Genomic DNA, 13802 nt, shown 5'->3' on the forward strand with positions numbered 1-13802 from the left:
CAAGAGGGACCACGCTGCTCCCATGAGCGATTCCAACCTGGACACGGCTCGCAAAAACCAGCCACGACTCAAGGATGTGCCAGAGTCTTTATCTGTATCAGTCAAAAACACCCAGCAGACACTGTTTCTGCTTTTTCCCTCGGGAGCTGGACACATGACAGGAAGGTTGGTGTCTCTGGATAGCTTCGGGCTGCTCAAACCCACCCAGAGACAGCCACAAAACCGAGAGGAAACACGGGGTTAGAGGGAGAACCGCACAGCCGGGAGAAGGAACGTGTCCCACGGCGGCGGCTGCACGACCTGGTGTAACCAGCTCTACCTAAAATATGCAGAGGGGGACCCTGAGTCCCCATCTCCTCACAGGGCAGGGAACCAGCCCCTGGGAGCACCCGCGAGGGGGAATGTCCAGGCTGCACCCAGCGGGAACACGGGTTTAGCTGTTGGATTGATGGCAGCGGAATAAACGAACATACGCTGAACAGCCAGAGACGGTAACGGGAGACTCGATGGGTAAGGTCACATTAAACAAAAATAAAGGTTAAAGATGAATAACTAAATCATCTATTCTCCCATCATTTGCATAATATAGTCTGACCGGTGCTATTAATACTAATCACATATTTGCTATCTGCTCTCTATTGCAGTTTAATCAGGGTGCTTTCACCTCCACTAACCCAGCAATTACAAGATGCTCCGACGAGGTGCTCACGTGTAAATCCACCTGGGAGAAGGGAGACCCACAGCACCCCACTGCGCCTGCCCACGCAGCAGCTCTGCACCTTAAATCCCGAGCGGCAGCTGGAAGAGCAGGTAGAAATACAAGCGTTTTCCAGCAAAACCTGGATGACGTGACACAGTGAGGAAAGAGGGGAACTTCAGCATCACAACCCAACTTGGATGAGGCAGGAAGAGACAGAGGATGGAAACTCACGGGCTCACCCTGCTGCTGGCGCTTCTGCAGCAAATCCAGGAGAGTCTGGTCCTGCTACAGCTAAAGGGGTTCCCACCTCTGGAAAGTGAGTAGCATCACTTTCCGGAAAATGCCAACCCAAGGAGAAGCAGGGATGGGAATTTGAAGCTGCAGAGGTAAAGCCTCAACTCTTTAAACACACTGGAAGGATTTACAAGCGTTGCACGGGGCTCTCCAGCCCCGCTCCAGCCACCGGCTGCCTCCCACTTGCCGTTGCTCTCACCTTGGACTTGGAGAACACCAGATCTCACGGAGCCCAAGGCTCTCCTTCCACACGGCTCCTGCTGGCATTTCATTAAATGAGCTAAAACGCTGTAACAGCAGGTTCGTAGGCTTTATCACCACTGGATTTGTGGCTTTCCCCCAGCTTCTCAACAGGGTCTTGTCAGCACAGGCAGGGCAATGAGCCCAGGGCATGGCCTGAGCCCGCAGGACCCTGCGCTTTACAAGAACCCAACCAAGAGGAAAAGAAATCGCTTGCACGAGCACAAGCAGGCAGGTTGCATTAGCCTGTGCCCTCTCTTGCCACCACTCAGCTGCAGATGCAAACAAGCAAGGTCCTCGCGAGGTCAAGACCATTTGCCTCAAGGTCTGCAGTCCTGATGAGAAGCCTCCCACGGCTGTTTTCTGTGCCACTGATCTCAGCACATCAAATGTTTATCGACGTGGTACCCGTGAATCTGCTTGCACCGAAACGGAGGCAAACTTGAAGATATTTCAGATGTTTATTGTAAGGTCAGGGGACCTCCCTTGGCAGGCACAAATACGCAATGCTGGCAATTTGAAAAAATATTAGTGACCTTCAGTAAAGCACACGATTTATTCCAACTGTGATTGCTCTGAGTCATTTCAGTCCGGTCCCTGCATGAGTCCCTTAATTGGAATGTGTCAGTGGGTTAAAAAAGCATTAGAAAGAGAAGAAAGTCAACCCACGTTAATTAGTTCATGCCAGTAATTAGCGCTAACTGAAATAACCACAGGGGCTGATTATTTCAAAAAGCGAGATGCAATGAGAGACTTGGGCAGGAAGGTCTTGGAGGAAAACTATTCTGGGATGCTGGAGTCCCCACCGCACTCGTCTCTGCTCATGGAGCTACAACAGAAAGGTCGTTCGACTGTCACGGCCCCACGTGTAAAAGCAGACAAGAAAAAATTGGGTATCTTTGCAGAGAGCAACGAGCCCCACCCCACTCAGCACCCACCTAAACAGGCAGATCCTGCTTTTGTTACCCAAAAGCTGCAGCAACTTTGGATTAATCTGTATGGAAACGTGTCCCTCTCCTGCTAGCGTTGGGCGACACGGCCATCGATGGTATCGCTCGGGTACTGCGGGGCCAAGGGGAGAGACAGGGAGGAGGTGGCAGCGACTTGCTGTGAGGTGAAACAAGGATTTCGGATTGCATCCTGCCCGGCCAGCCTCTTGCACAAGTCGCTAATTGAATCGAAGCAAATTTTAAAAAGAAATTAAGAGTGAGTGATGTCTTTGAGAAATAACGTGCTCTTCTCCACCCGACTAGTGAAGGAGAATAAATTGATAAAGAAATAGTGATGACAAAAGCTGATGGTCTGGCTTTGGGTAGATCACTTGGTACCAAACCTGGAGGCGCTGCCTGTCTGGGAAGGTCGGTGACGCTGCTCTTCCCAGGCAATATCTTACTGGCTTTAACACAACAAACACCCTGGAACAGGCTCCACAAAGCCACAGGAAACAAAGACCATAACGCATCGAGTAACAGCAGAAAGCACCTCAACAGGAAAGAGAAATAGAATAGATTTTACTAACTTATTAAAAAAAAAAATTTAAAATGTTTCCAACTTGTCCAGGAGCTAACACAGAGACAGTAAGAGACAATAACAAGCCACGCTTTGATGGTGCCCAGGGGCTCCCATTTCACACTTATTAAAAGAGATGGTGACAACAGCTCAGAGACCAGAAAGTGATAAGGGAAAGAAAAGAGGGGTGGGGAGCAAAGAGAGGAAGGGGAGATGCTGGATGTCCCCAGCCCATGTCAGCAGCTGCCCTGGCCGTGGGGAGGGACCCAGCGTGTCTCTGCGGCCCCCCCCGTGCCCCCCGCGAGCTCGTGGTGAGCTCTGTGCCTCAGCCGCTCGCTTGGCTTCGCTGCTTCTGCACATCTGCACAGAGCCCAACGCCTCTGGGGACAGAGACAAAGGCTGTGCAGCCACAAAGCAGCGAGTCCCTGGCTTTTTGGGGGCGGATAAACGGATTTATGTTAAAAACATGAAATCGGATTGGAGAGGAAGAGAGCTCCCTTAGAAAGCACTTAGTTATCAGAGAGCACCCATTTGCATGTAAAACAACAGGCTGGTATTTTGTTATTTGAAACAACACATCAAGGGCTCGACGCTCCCAAGCGAACCTCCGCTGGCACAGCGCCGGTTACAAATCCCCGTGTGCCAGCAGCGTCGTTTGTAACCCACCGAGAGCCGGCGAACTGCCCTGCACTCCCCCAGCCTCCCTCAGCACCTTTTGGTTTCATCTCTCGAGCCCTGGGCTGGTCACATTGCTCCTGAAGTCCCTGGAGGGGACTCAAGCACCAGCAATCCCTGGGGAAGCCCAGGGTGCAGAAGGCAGGTCCTCCTGCTCACACCCACGCTCCTCCAAAGCCCTCCTCATTTCAAACGACATTTTTTTAATAATTAAAAAAAAAATAAAAATACAAAAAAGTCAAACCCCACCCGGCCGCATCGCTTCCCACCCCAGCACCGTGCCGGAGCCAACGCCGGGCTGCAGCTCCTTACAGAGGCTCCGTGTTGCTCTGCGGGACCAGACACCAGCGTTCACTCGAAAAGCATAAAAAGTTGGGCAGGTGAGGACGTGCCTGGGACGGGGTTTAAAGGCTGTGGCGAGTTGTGCTGCCAGAAGCCTGGATGCCACCAGACACCCCCCAAACGCGGTCAGCCAGCTCCGCGTTCCCCCTCAAAACCAACATGTCCCCCACCTCTTCTGGGGGAGAAAAAAAAAAAACCATGATTTTGGTCAATATTGACCCGGCACGAAGGGATGGGTTAAGCAGGCAGGCATTTAAGAGGAATTGTGGCTCCTCTCAAAGCCAGGGATCACTGGCAATCCCCCAGTTGAAACAAAATCAACAACTCAAGCACAACCTTAAATACTCCACACAATAAAAAAAGGCCCTTCTCAACGCTGAAGTGGGTGCAGTCGTATTTGTGATTAACAGCAGCTCTGGGACACAAGCAAAGCTCCCTTATTTCTATTCCCATCATATCTGGCAGCCCCGTGCCCCAGTCCAGCCCAGTCCAGCTGCTCGGCGTCACAACTGGGCCCCACCAGCAGCACCCAAACCCTTCTGACCAGACTGTGCCCCCATAAATTGGGAATAAGCCTGGGGACCCTCAGCACACTCCGAACCACCGCTGAGGCTCCAGCTGCCGGAGTAACAGCCAGTAACCCCAACCCCACATCAACAAAACCCCACGTAATGAAGATGTAAAGCTGAATCTATTTTCATATGAAAGTTTAAGGGTCTCCAAGTGTTTCAGGTACATCTCGGTTTGCATTTTAATCTGGAGATCGCTAACAGTGGAGCAGCAGCAGTTGGCAGGGCAGACAGGCACCCCAATGGCAGTTCTTTTTGGGCTTGCTAATGAGAGCTGGCTCAGCGCTGTCTATCACACTACGAAATGCATTTCTTCCATTTTCCCTCAAGGTTTCAACCACCTGAAGTTTTGTAAAACCTAAACCACAGCATGTACAACCAGAGGCCACGCTCAGAACCGTCCTCCGAAGCCTCAAAGTGCTGCAAAATAGAGGGGCAGGAGAAGACAAACTGAAAAGATGAGCATGTGGGAAGCATCGCACGTGCGCTCGTGCTGCTGGGGGAACATCAGCAACTCTTGGGGTCTACGAATCCAACCCCAGCCCTCAACCCAACAACCAGGTCCTAAATATGTCCTTGTCCCACCACAATCCCAGCGGCAGCAGAAGCTCCGGAGCCGAGCGCTGCGTTGGGTCGGGATCGCTCACCCAGCCAGGGAGGGGGCTGGATGGGAATCGCTCCTCGACAACGGCCGGAACCCCTGTGGAAATGTTAAATGTTAAATTTAGACTGGCTCTTAGGAAGTATTTCTTTGCAGAAGGGGTTGCTGGGCGTTGGAATGGGGTGCCCAGGGCAGGGGGGGAGTCCCCATCCCTGGAGGGGTTGAAGAGTCGGGTTGACCCAGCGCTGAGGGATCTGGTGGAGTTGGGAACGGTCAGGGTGAGGTTCATGGTTGGACTGGAGGAGCTTCAAGGGCTTTTCCAACCCAGATGATTCTGTGAAATCCTCCAGCACAGGCTTGGAAGTCCCAGGCGGGAGCGGGGCGCCCCTGAGCAGAGGCACAGTTCTAGCCTAGGAGCCAAACGATCAACCTGGCAGCCCCTTAACGCGAGAGCATCCTCAGGAAACCCAATTTCCCAAGGAGGAACAGACTCCAAGGGCCTGATCCTGCAACACACTGAGCACCACAGCCCTCCCTGGTGCCTGCCCCCCCTGCCAGCCCCACTGACATTTTTCTGGAGCCACGGCAGCAGGGACTCCCCACTTCCCCCACCGAGCATCTTCCATCTGGCTCCTCCAGCCCCTCATCCTCCCCTGGCCCAGCACACAGCCCTGCCTGCAGCAGGCAAGGCAGGCAGGCAGGAGGCCTGTAGCTATGGTAGCGCTGCCACGGGAATTGGGAAGGAAAGGTTCATCCATAGGCAAAAATTTCAGCATTTTCACAGCAGTGTCTCGCGAGCAGATCACATCAGGCTGGGGGACCTTTCTCATCCCGACAGTGCAGCTGGCAGCAACACGACACCAGAGCCTTCCCCTAATAACGGCAAACAGGGAAGCTTAAGTGAATATTAAGGAAGGCTGGTATCAGTTTATCTGTAACTAATGTAATACTATTGCAAGTACATTTTATTCACTGTTAATTATCAGTCACTTTGATAACTCATAATTCTTGAAAATTGCAAACAGCAGCTTTAATCACCAGCCTCTGCTGAAGTGCTGTAAGGGCAGGAGGAATAAATTACCTCCCTTCCCTGTCACCAGGAGTGTGGGGACAACTGGGGTGTCCTGCAGGGTGACCCCGGAGCCGCCCCGGCCACGGGGGCTCCCCTGGGAGCAGCCTCATCCAACAGCAGCTGAGGGGAGACCCTTGGCAGTGCCAAAACCCACAGCATGCTCATGATCTGACAACGCCGAGCGCACCCAGAAACTCTAAGTCTGGCAAACTTATCAAAACTCACTCCAAACCCTCAAAAAAACCCCGGCAAGACCCACGCGAGGGGCTCCGAGGGGAGACGGGCACAGGCCAATCCATCTTTTTGGCCAAAGCAACGTTCATATTAAATCCCAACCGCAGGGATTTCTCTCGTTGGCATATTTGGGGGTTTGACCTTTCCAGGAGGGAGGAAAAACACAGGAATGTTGCTGGCACCAGGTCTGGGAAGGCGGCAGCCCCGGCGGCGTGGGGCTGGGACAAGCGCTGCCCGGGAGGAGGGAACACGCGGGCAATTCCCAGGCTCCTTGGGAAACCCAGGAGGTTTGTTACAAAACGTGATGTTTTGCAACAGCGATGTTTTACATGGCAGAAAGGAGGTCATTTTTGTAACCTTTGCCATTACAAAAACAAAAGCACGGGAATGTTTTCGCTGCTTTTGCCATGAGACCTAGCGAAAAAACAGACAGCTTGTTAAACAAACAAAACCCACCTCTGCAACAGCAGGAGACAGGTTTCATGTCACCAACCTCCTGTCCACCAAGAAGCCTGGAGAAACCTCAAAACACAGCCAGTAAATTTATTTTTCAAAGGACCGGTTGCTTCAGGCAGAGTTTTGGAGCACACAAGTGCTGCCCACCAAAACCAGTCAGGATGCATACACACTCCCAGTTGGGAGGAAATGTGCCTGTTACAGCCAAGCTCACAAATATCCTAAGGGATATTTTATATCCAGCCAAGCTCAAAATATCCTAAGGGATATTTTCCCAAGGGATATTTTCCCAAGGGCTGCCCCACATATCACCACCACCCCGACGCCCGTGGCTTGCTCAGCAGGACACGGCAGAGAGGTTTGTGGCATCGAGTCAGCACTACAATATGAGATTTTAATTGTTAGCAATAAACCTTTAAGCCTCAGATGGGATTAACAAGAGCTTTTTCTCCACATGCTTATTAAAGTCTAATGGAGACCAGCTTTGCCTTTTTTCTCTCTCCCTGCCCCCTTCCCACCTTGTATACTTGTAGCATGGCAACATGTATTTTTACAGTCCTTTATCATGCAAGGCTTTTTGCAAGGGTAAGAGAAAAAGCAAACAAAACTTCAATTCACAGCTCATTTTTACACAATATGCTCCTCAGTAATGATTTGCTATCAGTGCAAATTGAATTAATGGGAAAGGGGGAACAAAGCGGGGCACTGCTGCTGCAGCGGGGCGAGACGTGGGGAGCCCTGGGAGGGGAACAGGAAGGCTCCTTGGAGGGCTGGCGGGATGCAGCAGGGCCCAGCTAGAGATCCATCACCCCTCAAATGAAGAGCCACACCATGCCAGCGCTGCCTAATTACATTACATTAACACACAACTTCCTTTAGACCCGCAATTAGCAACGCGGATGTGCACAAGTCCCCAGCAGACGGATGGAGAAGCAGCACTGCTGGGGCACAGCCCCTTCTCCCCCCAGCCCCCCAAGCACCAGCTCATTCCCAATGACATGGTTTCTGCTCTTATTCTCCCCTCCACATCTCGCACATCCCATAATTACCAAAATAGCACCAAAGCCCAAGAGAGACGCTGACTCCTCTGGCCATCTGCAGGAGCCACGGCAGAGCCAGAGGAGCCTCAAACACCCTCCTGAAGCGCAGCGCAATAAATCCACAGGAGAGGCCCCTCATTCTCTTCAGCTAGTGCAATTAATTTGTGAATTCATCACAGAAGAGAGGCGTAATAAGGGACAAGGCACTTCCTGATTACCACCAACAAGAAGCTAACCATCCTCCCTTTGGAAGCTCAGGACTGTCCCATGGGGCACGGCTGAACTCCGAGCTGGGGAATGGGCTGGTTCCCCCCCGCCGTCACCCCCACAGGCAGGGCTCGTCCTAAGCGTTCACAGGTAAATCATTTGGGCGCTGCACTCCAACCAGACAACCTAAAGCCCAGAAATCAAGTGCTGAAATGGGCCCTCGTAGCATGTATTTTTATGCGTAGTACGTACCTCACCTATAAAGTCTTGACAGGCCTTAAAAAACACATTTGAAATGTGAGCCACCAGCAAGACGCTTTCCCAAGCCCGCAGGTAGCCTGAAACGCAAAGAGGAGGCTCATCCAGTCGGTTTTTCAGTTTGCATTAGCTCTGAAGCCTACTGACAACAGATTAAAATCACATCGCTTTCATCACCTCATTGATAATTAAAGCATGATGGGGAGAGACAGGAAAACACACCAGGAAGATTTTCACACCCTGACGCACCCCTGCGGGGGGGACACAGTCACACCACCCCACGGCCACGTGCCCGGAGCATCGAGTGGGTGCAAAAGCAGAAACACCCCCAGGGTCCCAACACTGGCAGAGGAGCCTCAGCCAGGCTGAGCAGAAAGGAACAAACAAGCCGTTTTTTCCCCCCAATTCTCCAGCAGGTTGTCAGCCCATTAATAAGGCACAATCTTCCCCTTGATGGAAAGCAAGTGTCTGTTTTATACCATGTTTGCACTGAGGGGTGGCCACCGAGCCTCCGGCTGCTAACACCGAGGGGTGGCCACCGAGCATCCCAAGGCAGCAACTGACCCATCCGCCTGCAGCCGCTGCCGTGGAGGGGCCCGTCGTCCCCGGGGACACGTGCCCAGGAGAGGCACAAAACTGACTCTTTACAGCTCGTCTTCAAAGCAGACAGGAATGGCAAGTCAGTCTGGGTGAGTCAGAGTTTACCCTGAGAGCAAGCTGGCATTGTGCTGCAGTTATAGATCTGTGCATATATATTTTCCGTGATCTACATGAAAGCAGCTTTCCTCTCCCTGACATTCACCACCCAACCAATTGCAACCTCGCTCGCTGCTTCTCTGTCATTTTAATGGCAGGTTTACTTTTCACAGTGGAGGCATTAATTTGGGGTTATGCTATGAGCGAATTCAACGGCAGATTTTAAGATCAAAGAACAGCCAAGGAACCATCCGTAGCACTCGGCATGCCCGCGGATAAACGGGGCCTCGTTGAGGTGTTCGGAGTAAGAGCAGGGATGCTACAGGAGCGGCTCTTTGCCATGAACTGGCACCACGGTCACAGGAAAGGGAGGCAGAGGATTCCCGACTCCTTCCCCAAGCCCGCCTGGATGCAGGCAGGGTGCAGAGTAGAGCTGCAGCAAGGAAGGGAGCTTGAAGTTTCTCGAGCATCACTCTTAGAGCCCAGGAGGCTCCCACCAACAGAGCCCATCCCACCTGAAATTGGGGTGCAACCTCAGGGTGCTCCGAGCACCCACATCCCCTCCAGTCCACGCTCAGCTGCGAGCAGTGGGTCAGCACCCACACCCTGCTCCCCCCCCCCACCCCGGGAGCTTGCTGCCTGCTTTCTGCTTATTCCAGGACTAAAACTTAACGTTACAACAAGAGTGCTCAAATTCCATCAGCAAAAACGTCCAGGATGCAGCAGACCCCCCCAACAGCGATCCAGCCCTCCCAGCGGTGCCAGCCAGACTCTTCTGGCAGGTACAGGGGAGATCTGGTATTCCAGCATGCTCTTCCTTTTGGAAAATTTATCCTCTTTTACAATTCTGAGCCAGGCCCCAAACAGTAATTGAAATTCAATCAGCAAAGGCTGAGCCACGGAGGAGAGAAAAGCCCCACATTGCATTACCAACCTTATCAGTCGGTAATACCCGCTCGAGGTAAGCGGTGGGGGAAGCGGGGCTTTATCGCGGGCACCGGAGAAGGGAACGGTGGGGAAACACATATCCAGTGCAGGAGCTCACTGAATGAAGAATTAAGCCAGGTTTTCTCGGTCTCTTTTTTACACAGCAATTTATTTTTCATCTCCTCGCTTGCCATGCGACCCCGCTGTCAGCCCGCGGAGCCACGCTGCTGCAAGCGCCCTCAAACCGCTCCTGATGTCAGACTGCTCCCCAATTTCATCTGCTGTCAGCACAGTTAATGACTGTCCCATAAAGCTAATGAGGGTGGGAGGGGAATTTAACCCTGCCTTGGATTCAAAGCATCTCTGCTCTTTAGCTTTGGGGCTTCAAATGTAATGGGTTTTTTTTTTTTTAAATGTTTAATGCATAATAAGACAGAGAATTATAATTAAGAGCAGCTGACAAATTGCACTCTGGAAGTTAATAACTCTTTACCTCCATTAATAAAACAAAATGCTTTTCTGAAAATTAGTATAATTACAACTTTGTGCTTTTTTTGCAAATAATTTCACTCTATCTAGCAACAACTGGATTTTAATGACCAAAACCACGGCACGTGGGCAGGGAAGGGGTGGGAGGCAGCAGGCTTTCCACAGATCATACGGGCAAGGAGATTTTAAAGAAACCTTTAGGGGTTTCTGGGTGCCAGCCTCGAGAAATGGGACTAACAAGAGACTTTCAGAGGATCCCATGGGTGGGCTTTGTGGTTCAGCACCAGGGATCACGTTTGAAATCCCACCCTTGCCACCTGCCTGGGACAGGACACGGGGGAGCCGGTCCCAGGCATCAGGCCCACACGGATCCATCCCCTTCCCCAGATGGCCCTGGGGAAGAGTTGGGTTGGGTTTATTTGATAAATTAATAAAACTCATGCAAAGGTACTTGGATTTATTTAGAGCTACAAGGGGAAGGACAAAAGGCTTTGCTACGTTCCCTGATGAGGCTCCCAAAAAAGGTTTCCCTTCCTCAGTCATCAGAGCCAGATTCTTCCTTCCTTCTAGAGCCAGTGGAAAAGGGCCAGAATGCCTCAAAAAAAACCCAAAACCAAAACAAACAGAAGGGCTGCTATTTATTTTCCTCTAAGCAAAGGAAATCGGAGCAAACCAGGAATGCACGAGTCAAGCTGTAGCTCCCACAAGTCCTTGTCAACCGAGTCCCTCTGGCCCATCCTCGCCCACCCTGAGAGGCAAAGGCAGCCCCTGCACAAGCAAAACATCGATTTGGGCTGGATTGGGTGCAGCGTCGATCTGCCGAGGGGTATAAAAGCGATGGCAGCGGGGCTGGCCAGCTCCCGAGGGGCTGCATCGCCCCCTGCTTCGAAGGGGGCTGAGCCCCCAGCTCAGGGCAGCCCCAGCGTGTCTGCCCTGCCCCACTTTCTGCCCCCAGGCATCCCCACGCCAGCCCAGCTCCCTGGGAGGGCAATGCCGAGGTGCAGGACGGCTTTGCAGGCAGCGGGAGCCAGCAGGCAGGGCTGCCAGGACTGCTCCTGGGGAGAGACTGAACACAGTCTGCATGTAAAAAAGGGTCGAGTCACTTTGCATGCCCCAGACCACCAAAGCCACCTCACTGGAAGCCCTTTATTTGATCATTTCCCCAAGATTACACGGCCCAAGACACGCAGCTGCCAGGCTGAGCTCAGCAAGATGCCACCCACGCCATGGCACCTGGGTCCCCGGGATGCTCTGGACAGTGTTTCAGTCCCACGCTCAAAAATTTAATAAGCCAGAAAACACCCGTGCCCCACACACAGGCACGTCCCTTGGTTAATGCTCGAATCAAAAAAGCCTCTACCTACTACGGCAATGAGGATGTGCAGCTAATTAACTTTCTAGGAGTCACAGATGAACAGGAAAAAGCACATTAAGATGGGAACTTGTGATGGGCATGTCTCAGAGGAATTAGCAAATTGCATAAGAGGAACCTTTATTCCGATTATAAATTAACACCAGCGACAAGACCCAGCGCATTTTTACTGCCTCATGAAATAATTAACCCATCAAATCCAGCTCCACGCAAACCAGAAGGGAGAGCAGTATTAAACGCTTTCCATCTTCGCCGGGTGTACGCCGAGCCGGGAGGATCCCCAACACCCTCAAACTGCACCTCCAGTTACCCCGCTATACCAGGTACGTGCTAGGAATCACTACCTAGTCCCCCTAGAAAAGATGCTTCCCGTGGTCTGAGCCAGCTGTGGTGTAGCACCGAGAAAGAAGCTGCAATTTTAAACAACACGCGACTATGCCTGGAGTGGGCGTGAAGGTCTCTCCTCCCCCTCCCGCAGCTTTACCATCCACGCACTATTCTCAGCTTTCCCCCCCGATACGTGACTTGCACAGATTTAGAAAGCAAAATACACATCCTCGAGGCACATTCTGAGCCAAACAACAGACACCAGCGTTATTAAACACGAGAGTATCCCTCGGGTATCTGTTTATCAAGTTCTCAAATCCTTCCCAAGGGTGCTCGCCAAAAATAGCCTAAAATTCACCGTGCAAAATGCCCAATCCCAGACTATATTCCAAAAAAGCTTGCAAGCCTCGATTTGCAAATATAGAAAAGGGCAGGAGCACAACACAATTACGTTTTGAGAGGGTTAACGGGATCCAGCCTCCTACTATAAACATACACACACACGCACCCGCCCCACTCTCATCCATCCCACGTGAAGATCCTCAGCCTGCTCGTGAAAACCATTATGCAGCTGCAAACCACAGCCCAAAATATTGCAAAATGGGTATGAAACACCAGCCTGGGGTTTGGGCCGTGCCAGTCCTCCCTGCAGCACGAGGGGCCAGCGCTGGCACCCACAGAGCACACATCAACCCAGGCGAGAGGCTTTTAAAAGGCACTTTAGTTACTATTTGTTTTAAAATCTAAGGGATCGTCCACCCGTCACACGCGGCTTTATTGATTTACTCTGTACTCAGGGAAAAAAAAAAAAAAAAAAAAAAAACCACACACCACAAAACAACAAGCCCTGTATCTAGCTGACAAGAAAAAATAATTTAAAAATCCAATTGAGATGGTATTTCCAGGACAGAATTACAGCCCTGGCTCCCCATCCTCCCGTCCCCGACCATCTTTTACAGGAGAAGTATTGGCAGGCTCCTAGTTATAACTGAATAATGGCCCATCAGCTCTCTCCCTGGATTATATATTAACTCCTGGTTCTCCTGCAACATCTGCCCTCCTCTCCCTCGCCCTCGAACGCTGCTCAGCTCTCCCAGGGAGACCCCACATGCCGCAGCACCCATCGGCTCCAGCGGCAGACCTGCACCCACCACGACGGGAGCCATCGAGCCGCTCTCTGTACGCGGACAGATGTTTCTGAGCAAAATGAAGCCTCGAGGTAGAGGAGATGAAGCCGATTAAGCCTCATTATCCTATTTAATGTAATGATCACAGTCGAGAGGACGTCACACAGCCAGGGAGCGGAAAGAATAAAGCAGTTAATAGGAAACGTGTACACACGTGGGCAGGCAGGTACGGCCGAGCTGACGTGCAGCCCGCGAGGGATTTATTATCTCCCACCATGGCCGGCTTGCCTGCTCTTCCCTACCCCTGCCACCTTCCCAACCCCACCAGCGTCCCGTCTGTGAATTCCTGCTTGCTCAGAGGAGCATTTAAGGGCAGCGATCTGGAAAAGGCAGGAGCGAGGGAGCTCCTGGCAGCCACAGCTCCGCTGCGCCCAGATCCAGCATCCCACCCAGCACGGGAACGCTCGTGGGAGCTCCGACAGCACCGCTGGGAGAGGTGGTGGGGATCCAACGGCTCGAAGACAAAGGCAACACACGTGCATGTGAAAATCCAGGAGCAAAAGCAGACAGGGCCTGTCTGAAAACCAGAGTCACACACACACAGAGAATCATTCAGGTTGGAAAAGCCCCTTGGGATCATCGAGTCCAACCATCAGCCCGACTCTAC

The 13802-nt window shown here is 52.0% G+C and overlaps 1 protein-coding gene across 3 annotated transcripts in view; it reads right to left on the reverse strand.

Annotated features, from left to right (window-relative positions):
- Window positions 1-13802, reverse strand: part of SLC39A11 (solute carrier family 39 member 11) — a 97407-nt gene that overhangs the window by 69788 nt on the left and 13817 nt on the right. The window lies entirely within an intron of this gene.

The sequence above is a fragment of the Strix uralensis genome, chromosome 19 (genome assembly GCF_047716275.1).
Source record: "Strix uralensis isolate ZFMK-TIS-50842 chromosome 19, bStrUra1, whole genome shotgun sequence".
Lineage (NCBI taxonomy): Eukaryota > Metazoa > Chordata > Aves > Strigiformes > Strigidae > Strix > Strix uralensis.